Raw genomic sequence first — 15248 nt, forward strand, 5'->3', positions numbered from 1 at the left:
CTAGAGCTCTGCTCTCAGGTCCTAAATATCCTGAGAATATGAGAAGCACAAAGCAGTGCTGGTCTTGCTTCTCTATTAGTGCTTTGCGGGACTGGTAAATATTGTTCAGTAAAAGAAGCTTGTATAGTTCAAAATGATCATGTTTGCTTGTATAGTAAGACCACTATTCACTCTTTAATGGCACACCATCGTAGATTACTATAGAGCAGATTAAAGTAATTTAAGAGGGTTCAAATCCTTGCTGAGGTTAAACAATAATTTAGCTAATTAAAACAGCTTAGGACAAGCTTGTTGTACACGTTTAATTTTGAGTAAGTACTTCTAGTCTTCAGATAAGGTAGCATTTAAAGTTAGTTTTTAAGAAGTAAACAATCATATTTTTTGTTGTTTGGAAGTTGGTCAGTCTATGAGAAAAGTGTTAGAAATAAAGCCTACACGCACACTGGAGAACAAGAAGTGAATTCTTTAATTTGCTCTAATTTACACCTGCTGGCTGATGTATCTTTGACTCATAATGTAATTGCACAGGAAGTGCTTAGGGAGTCGTGTTTTCTCTCGAGTTTTTGTTTCTTTTTGTTATGGCCCCTTTGATTTTTAAAAACTTCAGTCTCTGCCATTTTCTACACCTATTCTCCGGGAGTTTGGAGAAGAGAATGGAAGTAACATAAATTTCACTGTTATTATGTTCTTATTTATTCTCTCCCACAAAACAGATTTTAGGTGGAAAAAAAAGCCTTTTTCAATTCAGTTATGGTGCATTTGTGATTCTAGTTGTGTGTAAATATTAGAAAACAGCAGGTTCTCACATTCCGAGAAGCGGTGGAGCAGTGGGGCTAAGACATGCGTTCTTATCGGTATTGTATTCACACTACACCGTCCTCCCGCTGTTTCTAATCTGCGAGCGCCGCTGCGAACAAAACTGGACAGGCATTTATTGTCGCAGCAGGGGGACGCTTGACAAGAGAATGTTAAACACTCCACTACCTACTATTTTCAAACGCGATACCAGACATGATAAAATGTAGATACACATTTAATTTCTGTTTTAGGTGAAACAGTGGAAAAACACACAGAAGTAAACAGGTTTTCGGGCCCTGTTTTTCCAAGGAGGGCGAGAGACGCTCGGTTCTTGCCATGGGCGTGTGCTTGGGAAAACGGCGGAGGAGCGACTTCTGTTTCTCATCCTCCGGGCCCGACCTCTCCAAGACGAAACTGCCAAAGCAAGTCCGCGGGCCAAATTGAGAGACTAATTCGATTTACCCCTGGCGGCATCGAGTGGATTTAGTGGTCATCAAAAAGACATGTTTATCAGCGGTAAGGCTGCGGATGCGCCTGGGCGGCCCCTCACTTTGAGCTGTTCGTGCTAAACGTTCCCCCCCCCCCCCGTTCGCTCACGCCGCTCGTTGTGTACGAAGGCTTTCTTCATTCGGACAAGCGGGGAGCGCCAAACATGGGCGAGACAACCGCCGTTTGACATCGCTGTGGTAACAAATAGACTGCGGTCTTAATTAATGTGACATCAACACATATCTCGTGTATACAGAGAGATGTCTAATGAAGTGTCGGTGGATGTTCTAATGAACACTGAAAGGGTCCTAAAGAGGACACTCAAAGTTGCGTTCCTCCTCCGTTACCAACCGCCTCCCTCTAATTGTTCTTTCATCAAGTGGAAGTGACACAACAAATATCGGCTCAAATGAGCGCGAGCAACCTCATCTCGAATTATGTCACAGCTCCACGTACAGTGAACCGTGGCATTGCAAATATGCGAATAGATGACGTTTTGAATGTTAATAAATGTATTAACAGAGGTAGTGTTCTTGGAGTGCTCTTATTAGCAGTCGTTCAATCTTACTTATGTTGTGTTTGCTTACTGTGCCTCTTCACTACAGCTTGGGCACAATGTGAACTTTATTCCCTTTGTTTCTTTGCTTTTAACCTCGCTGAAACAATTCAGACCTTCACATGATCAGTGCTGAAAGAGGTGTGGAAGGGATTGCATGTTGCCCCCGATACTTAGAGCATGACAAGGTCCAGCTCGTGGAATCCCCCAAAGCAACAACCTTCCCGGACTGTGCTTCGCTCCTGTAGCTCAAGGCTGCAGACCATTGGGGAGTTGTGTTCACTCACTCAACACTTGGCTGATGGCAAGCTTGGGGCACTGTCCTGCCCTGCGGCCTGCAGAACAATGTTGTGGTGGCTTTTTTGTTCCACGACAAGATGGTTGCGGTCAGTCTGTGTGTTCTGCGGAGGAATGCCTGGCCAGCTCAGAGTGGCACCTGGCACCACAAAAAGCTGTTCTTTCAAGAACTCTTAGTTTAGATAAACAAAGTACGAATTCCATTCAGTATATTGTATCTGATTCTGGTATACATAATACTTATATTACCATGTATATTTATGTAATTATATATTTAAGTATATTACCATATTACCATACTCACCATGAAGATGCCATATTTGACATGCCTGTGTGGCAAATGGCAAATGTTAATGTAACCAGTGTTATTTGACTATTATTATTTTTTCCCTGTACTTTGAGGACAGCCACCCTCGGTTTCTGATGTAGGGATATCATTCCAATTGACTGTGTGGTGGGTGGCAAAATCTAGGGTATCCCCTATCTAACGTTTCCTTAATATTTATTTCAGCAATTACAACAATGATAATAAACCACTGTTATGACAGAGCCTTAAAACGTGACACCATTAGCTTTATATATTTAATTTGAGCTTCCAGTACAAGTACTTGATTTGTCCCACTTTCTTTTGAAACCAAGATACACATTTGATGTGCCTGATAGACTGTAATTAAATAAGCTTTTGCTGGTTCTTGCTCTGTAAAGAAAATCTCAGGGGTCTGATAGTACATGAAAATTCAGCTCAGTGACTTCAGTTTCTGCAGTCTATTTGGGAAACATGCATTCGCATTGCCCATGGTGAATGGGAATAGTATCTGCGGTGTCAAGATGCAGTCTATACATGGTACATTCTAGCTTGATGTCAGGCCCTGTAAATCAGTGTAACTGTATCACATTATGAGTATCAGACAATACATAAGAAGGGCCAGCTAATTAAGGCATTTCTCTTGGTTCAAGTAACCTTGAAACAGTTTTCAAAAAAACATGACGCTGCGCTTGTAATGTTTTTTTTTTCATGCCATTCAATTTGTTGAAGTAAATTTTGTGTGAATGGATGTACATTTGTATTGCAAATCTAAAAGTGAGTTTCTAGATTTATATTAAAAATTAGTTCCTTAAAAAAATGAATATTTTCCAGGTATACAGTAGCGGGTTTTTGAGCGTACTGCCTCTCCTTGCCTCTGATGCAAATTAATGCTGTAGTGTCTTAACAGTTTTTAAGGAAGCCTATTCGCATCCAGTAAGCTATATGTATAGCAAAAGTAATTCAGATAATGTGAAAACAGCACATTTGGGAAATGCAGAAATTATTGTGAAATAGCACAATCGTACCATGAAACACTTTGCTGAATTAGGATTGGGTTTTCCGATGACTGATGTGTTCACATCAGGAGCATTTCTCTGGATGTCTTCATCTGTCCCTTCCTTCTGAACATCTTTCCCTGCTCGCTGAGCATCAAACAGCCATGGATGTGTTTTTTTTTTTTTGGCCGCGGGGGTAATTAGCTGTCAGCTGTGGTTCAGGTTTCACCAGCGTAGTTCACCAAAAAGAAAAACCCCACACTACCACTGCACTCTCCCACCATTGTCTCCCAGTGTTGGCTATAGCCACCAGATTGGCTTGTTGAGGAATGGGAGTGGATATGGCTGCCTTTCCATCTGTCAGACAGGGATCAAATAATAGGATTTTCTGTCTTGGAATTGAAGATAATTACAGTCTCTATTCCGCTCCTAACCGTATGATATTAACCTTGTGCTCTGGAGCCACAGCAGGGCAGGCAGGGCCAGATGGTGCTGTGTTTTGATATCCGATCTGGGATCAGGTCAAGTTGAAGTTCAAGTCTAAAGGACTGCTGCTTCTCCACCAAAATAATATGGATGTAATTCAAAATAGGGTGTTCCTAACTTTTCAGACCCGCATGGAAAAATTGCAGCAGAGCAGATATGATATATATATACAAGATGGTAGCCAGGGTGAAGAGGTAACCTATTTATACATACCAGGAGCAGCATGCAAAGGGGTCGGGGTGAGAAAGAGGTTGGGGGGCCTCCAGAAAGTGTGCAGTACTGAGTGATAGATTCAATATCAAAAGTGCATGCTGTAACATGGGTCAAGAGCATAAGAAAAACTACTGGAAGGCCATTCAAATGTGCGTCCCTTCATAAGGGGACCTCAATCGCTGCAATATTCAAAACATATTTCATACTTTAAGGACATAATGCTGTAAATTGTACACAAAAGGCATATCGTTTGACAGTGATCTCAAAAGTTAAATCCAGATACTCAGTTCTAAAGAGGTAAATACATTTCCGTGTGTTCTATATTTGTCTGAGTATCTAACAATATCTAATGAGGATTTAAAATTGATAATATTCCTGGCACTAATATTCTCCCTGTGTGTTTCGGTGTCATTTCCTGCTATTCCCAGATCACACATTTTGAACAATGACACCTCAGCTTGGTTGTCCCCCCTCTCCTCGTCATAGTGACCCAGCCCTGGTTACTGTACCCTTGGAAACGCATCCTGTGATTCAGAAAGTGTTCTCTTAAGTCTCTCTCTCTTCATGCACATTACAGTGAAGTCTTACAGGAGACAAAGAATCATAAATGGAAAAGACGCTACAAGATGTCATTAAACCATAAAACAATCCCCCAGAATTACGGAGATACAAAACTACCCTATAAATGTAACATCACTTTGTGAGGAAAATGGGTGGATGTTTCCTGCACATGTAGTTTCATTTTGTAACTTTTAAAACCACACGTACATCAGTAGGTCACTATATGTGAATTAGCCTGGGAATTCAGCTCAACGTGGTATATATAAACGTATGAGTGCCTTCTCTGCAGGAAGGATGCATTATCAGATAAAATAATTATTCATGCGGGAGAGAGTTTCATCTTGTGAGCATAACCAAAAATCAGAGTTAGCAACTCAAACTAATAGATGGCGCCTGTTGTAAAGACTGCAGAGTTACGCTCAAATGGCACTTCTGCTGTTTACTGGAAATAATTGACTGTGTGTGGCTACCCAGAAAACAAAGAGCCTATATGGCTGAATTTTGTTACCAGCATCAAACACAATTATTAAATGTGTGCATTATCCCCACTACTGACTTGATAATGCTGTGATCGACTATGTACACTACTAACAGGAGCACTTATGGTATTGCAGCTAGGGCTGTCTTTTTAGTGTCATTCACATGGAACAAAATATGCCTCCTCTCCGCATTCGTGCGGCTCTTGGCATCTTCTGAAATGCAAACACTCTCAAACATAGGTTTCAATTAGTCGCTGACTCGGAGACCCGCGGAAGTCATTAGCTGGTGTGGCTTTATGCTTTACGAAGCATTTTATCATGTGATGTATACAAGTGTAAGCACGGCGCTTAATTATGACCTGTCGTTTCTCTGACGACCTCACCCACCTCTCTCCTCCGGTGGGAAGGATAGCGCTATATCCCATATGAGAAAAAAAAATATATATATATATATGTATATTGAGAATATATTTCAAATATATTCATTATTGCCATTTTAGTATATTGATATATTTCTGATTTGCATTAACAGATTTTAATTGTATCTGCAAAATATTCTTGACCTGAACAACATGTTCCTCGGTATATTGCACTATATTTAATTTCCGTATGGGCTGTGGGGACTGTGAATGATATCACTTCTCTCCCAGTCGCCACCTCTACGAAAAGCCCACCTGTACCAAAACCTGTACTTCAATGAGAAACTAAAGCTGCTATTCAGCCCTCTTTCTCTTTCTCCTCCTATTTTGTGTGGAGTTGTATTGTAATTTAGTGCCGATTTGTCACTGTCGGCCTCATGGTGCCGTTTCTATCACAAGAGGGTTGTGTGGCGTACTGTAGGGGGGCGCCATCAAGGGTGCCGTCATCTTAACAGAGAGTTCATTAATAAGGGTTAAACCTGGCTAATTGTTATCCAATTAATAACAGACACAATGATCTAGAGCCTGCGTGTTATTTGGGGCCCCAGCAGAAAGCCTTTTTGTGCCCTTCTCCCCCCATTCATTGTGAACTAAATCATCTTACATTATCAACTGACATAAGGTACAGCTTTTATAATGGGCATTTGATCAATAAGCAATTAGATCTGATTTGAAGTGGTGAAGTAGGTGAGGTTTACATTTTTTTTGTTGTTGACGTTTTGCAATGCAAGATAGTTCTCCTCTTCTCAATATTTAAACCGAGTCACGTACCGCCCTGTTTCATGTTTAATTTAAAATTTCTTTACATTCCAATTCAATACACCACATCACTAGAACTGGACTTTAATTTGGAATGAAATATAGCACATAAAAAGAATTGCAAGCAAAAAAAAAGGAGACTTAACCTATTTGTGTTTATAGGTTCATAGGGAAAGAGATGAATGACCTCACTTTTTTATTTAGTTTTAATGAAGTTGGGATTGAGGGACTCCCTCCCTGTGGCATTAATGTGATTTCTCCTCTCCAAAGAAGCCGCTGCCTGTCCTCATGTTTGTTTGTGACCTAGTTGCTGGTCCAAGAAGGACTCTTGTTTGGGTGAGGCACGAACACATCCCGAACTCTACTCTGTAAACAGCCGTGAGTGTGTATTTTACAGGCAAAATGGGCACAATCAGGCAGGGGAAGCAGGCCCAAACTATCAGGGTCTACCGTTTAATGAATACCCCTCAGCCACTTGGCTGATTGACGCACCCATTGAGACACTTCCTAAAGCTGCACCCCCCCACCCCCCAGCACCCCCCAGCAGACCACTAAACAACATCAGTTTTGTCACCTTATGTTGTCCACATGAGCTCCTTCTACCTCCTGCATTAATTGGATATTCAGCCCCCAATTAAGTCCACGGCCCAAAAGGCTACCATGAAAAAACAAGGCCATTTTGCACTCCTTTCTTAGGGACTTCATTAGGCGGATGGTGAGGAGTTTGTGTGCATGTGTGTGCGCGCGCGTGTGTGTGTGTGTGTGTGTATGTTGAGAGGGGGTGGGGGCTTCCTTAGGGAAATGGGAACACACAAACACAATAACACACAGGGAAAGCAAAGGGGATCCAGCAAGGGGAGAAATGGAAAAAAAAAAGTTAATTGCAAATCATTGGGTGCTTTTGTTTTAGCCCTGTAAAATATTTGGAATTCATTAATAGAATCAATATGCATTTGCAATGAATAATATTAGCTGAGTCAAACATATTGTACACAATCGTGGAGAGCATGCATTTGTGTTATATGTTTGCGCTTGTTCTCCATAAGTGGAAATACAGCCTCTTGTCTGTTAGTATGTCCGTCCTCCAATCTACTGTTTACTCATCGGTTAGAAAAGTTGTACATGATGATTTGTGACTTGTGTCTCTGTTGTAGCTTAAGTAGGACATGGACACCACTTCATAATAGCAGCCTTACCCTTTAATGAAGTTGATTTTGTAATGTTCCTGCCATAGAGAATGACAGACAGCCTAATCACACTGCCCTGCCCACCCCCCAAACATGTTATATTTATTTAAAACTAGAGTCTCAATGAAAATGATGATAATATGCACAACACATATGTTGAGAAACTCACAAGAAGCAACAAGGTATTTTCCAGCTATGGTAATCTGGGATGAAGCACATTGCATATTGTTGCAAATATTCAATATTGCATATTGATTTCTTTTATTCTAAACACTCCCATTTGTTTTTGTACTGATTTTGGCGGGTTTCAAATACCCGTCGATGGACTGGATGCTTATTTTCCCGAGCGTCTGTCTTGGTAAGGAAATGGTTATTTAGGGGAAGTTTAACTTTTAATAGGACCATAAATTTACAATTAGATGGGCTCTTAACAGCGGATAGTGAGGTCCTCTCCAGACTGTTTATCCATGGAGTGGTGATAGCGTGTTGATGTTGTCCTGAAGCTCGCCCGCAGTCTACCCTGGAGGGAGCTCTCTCAGAGGACGCGATGGAGCCATTCTCCCCGCTCATCCAATGAGCCTGAGCTGTTTTTGTAATCTTCTGTATTCCTGACTCCGGTGCCCATCGTCTGGGAGTTATTGTGAAGTGAGACACCTCCCTTGAGCTAGGACATGTTCGTTTTCCTGTGGCCTTAAACCTGAATAGATTGATGGTAGGGAACTTTTTTTTTTAATTCTGAGAGACAGCCAGCATTGGGTTTAACTAACACGGTGTGGTTATGATTGAATGTATGGTTATTTCTCAAGAAACACATGCATACTAAATGCGCACATCATACAAGTCCATTTGCAAGCATTGGCTTTACATCCTGCCATTTTCAGTGGAAGCAAGTTATAAGTGCTTCTCAAATGCTGCACGCTAGCTAATGGCGCTTCCTAACAAGAGTTCACAAACTGTCACCATCTCCCCGCACAGGACAAAACAAGAACTGTATGCTATCCTCTGAAATATGCAAGACTACTAAATCCATTTTTTTCCCATCTCTGACATGCTGATGAAACTATTACATGAATTTAAACAGTGTTAGGAGGGATCACTGCCTGAGAATTCCCTGGAAGAAGTGTAACCACAGTAGCAGTGTAATGTGTTTTAGGAGTGGTGGTCAGCCACAGGCACAGGGAGCGTCTGTATTTCCTCAACCACCCGCTGTGACTCGGAGTCAACAGCCAGCTGATTCTTTCTCCCTGGGAGTCTGTCAACACACACACACACACACACACACACACAAAAGCGCTCAGCTCCACAACACTTTCACGTGTGATATGGCGATGCCGTTAATCATCTTCCACATATTGTGCTAATTGTAGAACCACATCTGACTGCAGAAGCACCACTGAGTTTTCCCTCACACTGCAGGAAGGTGGAGATTCAAAGCTTACATCTAACTTTGAAGGTGTTGTACTCTGAACCACAGGTTTGTCACACAGAGCCTTTTTCCTGACCACAGCATTGTGTTGCTGTGGACCGTAACTGTGTGGCCCACATTAAAACCGTCACATCTAAAGAAAAATAAATAAAAAGGGAAAGGTGCCCACATCTGGACTGTGGCTGTATATTATCCCCTTTAACTATCCAAGGGACATATTTCTGCTATGCAAGAAGCCATAAATCCCATTTATAACTCATTGAGCATCTCATACATAACCTGAACATGTGTTAGAAAACCTGGCCTACCGATGGAAGCCCGGGCCCCAATTAAAACAGCATTACCAGGGCCCTGTGGTCCCAGAGCCTTGGTCAAACATATAAATTGCCAAAGCACTTTACTGCCAGACTGCCTCAAGGCATGTCTACAGGGCTCTTCATTAAGCTTTGTTTAGTGTCTGCCAGGAAACAAGGAGGACAAAAGTGCTGGCCAACCATTTTAGATGGAAATCTTAGGTCTTGGCAAGTGCCACTACACAACCAACTTTGATTTTTCAAGCCTTGGCTTGTTCAAAGACGTTATGCAGTAACAAGATTTGCTGCAATTCAAGGGTCTCCAGGCTCTAAAGTATTTTTACACTCTTCACTGTTTTTCCCCTTTTATCCCTAAATGAGCCTCCCTCTAAAGGGGGAGTCTATGGAAGTTGCCCAGGTACAAGCTCCTGGCTATGCAAAATACACTAATGTACATACAACTTCAACTGTGTTCTTGTTTGTAGCTTCACTCCAGCACAGTGTGCCATTCTAGTCAATGGCATTAGAAATATTTTTTTTTTTCACTTGCACAATAGAACTGTTTATTGCTTTTTTGCAAATCATTTTGATATCCTTCAGTTTTTTTTTTTTTTTCATGATGACCCTTGATACTTGGTCCACAGTTGTATTCAAATGTGTCATATTATAGGGTGCAAAATGCTGACCCCAAACTTTCCAAGAAACTACCTGTGTTTTTTAAAAGCTTAATGTGTGTTCGTTTTTGCCTTGGCTATGCACGCTGGTGGCGCAGTAATTGTGTGAAGAAGAAGACCTGTGTTTATGCCTGTGTGTCCAAGGTGTCCTCGGAGACCAATTCTGTACGTCTTCCTGTTAATGAAGCCCCACTGAGAGAGGAGAAAGAGGGCCATGCTCCTCTGGGTCACCCATTTTTAATTGGGTCTTAGTAGCCTATTAATGTTGGAGGCTCCATGACCTCTTGTGGCTACTTTACAATCACTAAACTGACATTTTGCATTGGGCGGTGCAAAACAAGAGGGACCTCTCTGTGTCCTCAAGGTCCACATTAGGCTTCTGTTGACACGATGGCCATTATTTTTCATGGCAACAGGCCTTAATCAAGGATGCACATTGTTTAGGCTGCCCAAGTCTCAGTGCAAATAAAAGAGCTGCTTCTTCTAGACCAAATGAAAAATTCCAAGGCCTGTCAGACATTGAAGGTTTAACGATGGCCTCTTCCCTCCCACTAACAAAGCAGTACTTCCTCCTTTCATTTAATTTCCACACTTTCTCCCATTTGAAAGGCACTATTTTGACATTAGAGGAAAGATTTGTTATCATATTTTTATCAAAATATGTGGCATGGCACCCCAACTTATATTTTCCTTTTCATGTTGATCAGACCTTCTTCAGACATCATCCAGTGTGGAGAAAGAGGCAACTGCTCAGAGGAAGTGCTTCCTGAAAGGAAATGATCACTGCATCAAAGGAACCTGTCAGCATAAAGGTAGATTATAGCAGGGAAGATGGATTTCAGTTTTGAAATGTAGCTGGAAAATGGCAGTGGTAGTGTCTAATTAATGGAGGAGCATGTCATGTTGACCTAAAAAAGTTGTCTATATATTGCCATTACCGGGAGGCAAGCTGTAATCTCTTTTTTTATTGTATATTCATTTAATCCTTCATTCCAGTCTTAGGAAAGGGAAGTGCTAGATTCCTGTTGAAACTTAGTGAGATTTACAGTAAGCGCTAAGCTTGTGCTACACCCTACCTTAAAATCTATTAAAATAATGTACAATATGGTATTTCTAGGTCATCAGTTATGACTATTATGATCACAGCACCTAATATTTGCCTATAACAATAGAAAACTGCATAAGCGGGGCCTTTATTGATCAGGAATCAGTCTAATTCTCTATGCAAGTGATTTCCTTTTTTGAAATATTGCACTTGTTATTGCAACCAAATTTAACTGGGTCTTCAGTATTTACTATTTTTATACTTGGAGATATTTGAGTATACAGTCATGCACTTCTCCTTGTCAATATTTCATGTTAAGAGCAATTAAGCAAGGCACAGCTTTCTGCAGCGTAACATTTTTGAGGATTCATTTGCCACGAAATACCCGGTTCATTTGCAAAAACGTCTGGAGCATATTTCTTGATTCATATCATACAATTCTCCCTCTGTCAGGCAAGCATGCTCTTGGTCAGAATCCTTGTCATACAATTTAGAATTATGTTTATGTGACAAAAGTAGTAGCAGGGGCTTGTTCTGAATTTAACTCTATTCAGAGTTCATAATACACATTTGGGACCAACAGGGATGATCAGATGATAATCAAAACCGGCAAAAGGAAGTGTGCCCTTGACTCCAGGTTTTTTTTTTTGTTTATTCTCTCCTCTGCCAGTCCTGTCTGTCTCCCGCTCATTTTAAAGGTTGGAAGATTAGTGATTTCCCTGATGAACAAACAGTACCTACAGGCCCCATTAAAGCCATCTGCACCTCGCATCCCTGTTTATCTGCGCCGCATTCCTCCGGGAGCTTTCCCAGTGTCAGTACTGGACTCAGGCTCACTGTAGGACCTATGGCATAGGTCCCCAAAGTGCCAGCTTTCCCCCCAGTCGGCTCTGCGGCGTGCCAACCCCCTTCCTCCGCCAGCCACCTTCGGGTCCATTACCGCTCGCTATCAGTGGGGACCAAGCTGGGGAACCGACAAAATGGCATTTCCAGAGCACATCAACAGATCATTCCTCAAGCGCTCCAGGCCTCGTAAATTGGACTTATGGCTCAGTTGCCAGCATAAATAAGTCCCTTTGATAGTTAGCGGAAGAAGTTATGACACTCTTGGGTACGCGTGAGGGACAGTGGCACTGTCGTTTTATTCCTGCTACCCTGGCACCCCGGTGCCTCTGATCTTTCTGCCGATTCAGGGCACGCTCTCTTCATTACTGCCGGCCACCGGGGACTTGTTTTTTCTGCAAGATTAATGAGTACCACGGAAATTCTCCAGCGCATCTCGATAATTAAGTCTTTGTTTATCAAAAAACAAGTTATATTAGGAGCAGGAAATTCGCAGTAATTATTCATAATCCTAACAATTCAAGTGTAGCTACCTCATTTGCCTGTGTAATTCTGCTTTTTAATTTCTTGCATACATTTGCATATTAATTTTGCCCGTTGGCTGCTGCAGGCCTCTGACAGTTTTTTTTTTTTTTTTTTTTCCGCGTGATGTTTTTCACAGGGGTGAGGCTCAGTTGGGTGGCATTTCGGCTGGGTGTAATGATAAATTATGAATTTTTCTAATTTGCTGCATAATGAAGTAACCCTTTCCGATCCATTTCCTTCCAGGCTGCGGCTTTAGCCCTATCAGACGGTTGTCGGAGTGTATTTCTTTATTTCCCAGAAATGGCCATGTGGTCATTAGAGGCAGCGATGCTACATGTGTGTCAGAGGCTGTTTCACAACTCGGGGTGAGAGATCGTCAGTTTTCTGGCAACGACTCCGGCTCTGCTGGGCTCTGCCTCTCCTTGCCTAACCTCATTTCCACTCTGCAAATGGTGTCAACTCCCATTTACATGATGTCTGCACACCGCCAATATACAACTGTGTAATTTCCTAGTAGTTACGTATGTCCAGCGCAAATGTGTTTGAATATGTACAACGTGTTCAGGCAGTTGATGAAAATATTTAAAGACATATTTACACCTTTTTAATGTATAGTATTTTGTTGCGCCACAAATACAAAGTTGACTGGAAACTGGAGCTACTATAGAGGAATTAATGACTGCAAGTATCAAGAGAGGTTGATCTGCCTAGAGGCCCTTTTACACTTGAACCAAAATCCATTCTGAATTATTTGAACTGGCTGAATGTATGATAGGGTGTTTATACCGAAGTGCAAGGTATCACAGGTAGCAGTTAATATCACACCAGAGAATGAAAAAGAAAGAATATTAAATGTTTAAATGGATTATCATTTTTATGTGTATGCTGGCTCTCATGAGTATACATGTTGACCAAGTTTTTTGGAAAGAAAAAACTGTCATCAGAATAGTAAGACATGATTTATTAGTGTTTTTTTTAATTGAACTGGATGGAGAACTTGTCCATGGTTGCATTTCAATATTTGTATAACCATCTCAGAGGTTTTATTTACCCTTTGACAATTACACACACACTAATGTTTACACTGTTGCAATGTGAATACAAATGCAGGCACACTGATGTAGCTGAAACTTTTACATCTGAGCTATAACATTAGCTGCATATCAGTCAGCCAGTCCTGACTTTACTTTTGCTTTCAGGCCTGCTTTTTAATTGAGTTGTAACTAACTTTGTGTGTGTTTCCTCTACTGTAATTTTGGTACCACATTATCTAACAACTTGGAAAGTATCATCAGAACATTGTGTTCACCATTGTATGAAAAGGCCTATATAATTAAATGCTAATTCAGGTTTACAAATGTATTTGTTTATATTGATTGTATATTTTAATTACCATTTGCTATTTTTTAGAATACTACTGTGTGACAGTTTGTAATACTATACAGTTGGTTCAAAAGCACATCAAGTGGTTCTATAAAGAAAAAAAAAGTCATTTAACTATTCAACAAAATATATTCTCTGGAATTCATTTTGAAATATTTGCAATACTTCATTGGTCTTTTCCTTTGCTTGACAATACTATACTTTCCAAACTAATTAGATTTCCAATTTGCTGTATCAGGTGGCTTCTCTTGTGACTGACAGCAAATTAAACCAATAGAATTTTTTTACAATTACAATTTTTACAACTATCCCAAGCACGACTTTGCTGAACAATTAGTTTCTGTTGTTCATCATAAAAAAGAACATCATGATTTTGGAGATTTTTGAGATGTTTTTTTCATGATTTTTGAATTTTAAAATGTATCTTGCTCTAAGAAGGATTTGGTTCTTCAGAGTGTCACATGGCATGGGCGTGGGCACGGCCTGGTTTGTAGAAGGGAGGTCAGAACCCAGTGTATATGAAATTGCAGGCAAGTGGCAAGGAATAATGCAAAAGCTTAGGGCACACACTTATATGTTTGACAACAGAAAATTGTAACCTAAAATTGCAAAAACAACACAAACTACAGATGTAAATAATGTCTCTTTTCAGAGCATCACAGGCTGCAGGGTTTTGGGGATTAGACTTGTGGTAGCTCAATGCATTCCATTCTCTTACGCAGAGCAACTTACAAATAAGTGCACACAGCATGCTGGTATGCTAGCCAGTTAGCTAGATATTATTAGGTATTTGTGAGCTTGGTAGTTATTCTAGATCGACTACAGTCGATAGGTTACATGGCTAGCTAATTAGCTATATTTCAGTATGTATGCTGCATGATTATCTATCAATGTTACATTATTTGAAATTGAAGTGAATGTAAATCCTCGGATTCCATTTGGGTGTTAGGGCAGATGTACAGATGTACAGCTAGCTTGCTAGCAACATAACACACAACCCGATGAGTTATACCCATTTTGTATGTTATCATACGCTGGTTGGCCATTAAACGTGATTCCTTTGCTTAGTATTCATTCCTTACTTAAAGCCAAATAAAAACAATAAATTATGACGCAGAATACAGTAAATGACGATACTTCACTGTCCGGAAAACCTATTTGTCGGGTTGGGTGGCAAATTATGTTACTGAGCGTCAGTACTTGATGCCACTGTATGCTACACATACCAGAAAGACCAGATTTTTTAATCATTATTTTTTGTCAGTTTTGCTTATTTGTTTCAGTTGAGACAATTGTTTCTTTCACAAATGTGTCACTTAATGTCGCCTTTATTCATTCATCATTTACCATTCCCCTCCAATACTATGGCTATACTATATATGATAGTAGTCTGTCATCTGTAGTCAATAATGTAATATTGTGGTAAGACTGGACAAGATAAAGCAAGGTATGCTGTACATATGATAACAAGATTAGCAGAAAAAAGGACCTGCATCCGCTGTCTGTTTTCAAG

Source organism: Megalops cyprinoides, chromosome 12 (assembly GCF_013368585.1).
Source record: "Megalops cyprinoides isolate fMegCyp1 chromosome 12, fMegCyp1.pri, whole genome shotgun sequence".
In the NCBI taxonomy this organism is placed as follows: Eukaryota; Metazoa; Chordata; class Actinopteri; order Elopiformes; family Megalopidae; genus Megalops; species Megalops cyprinoides.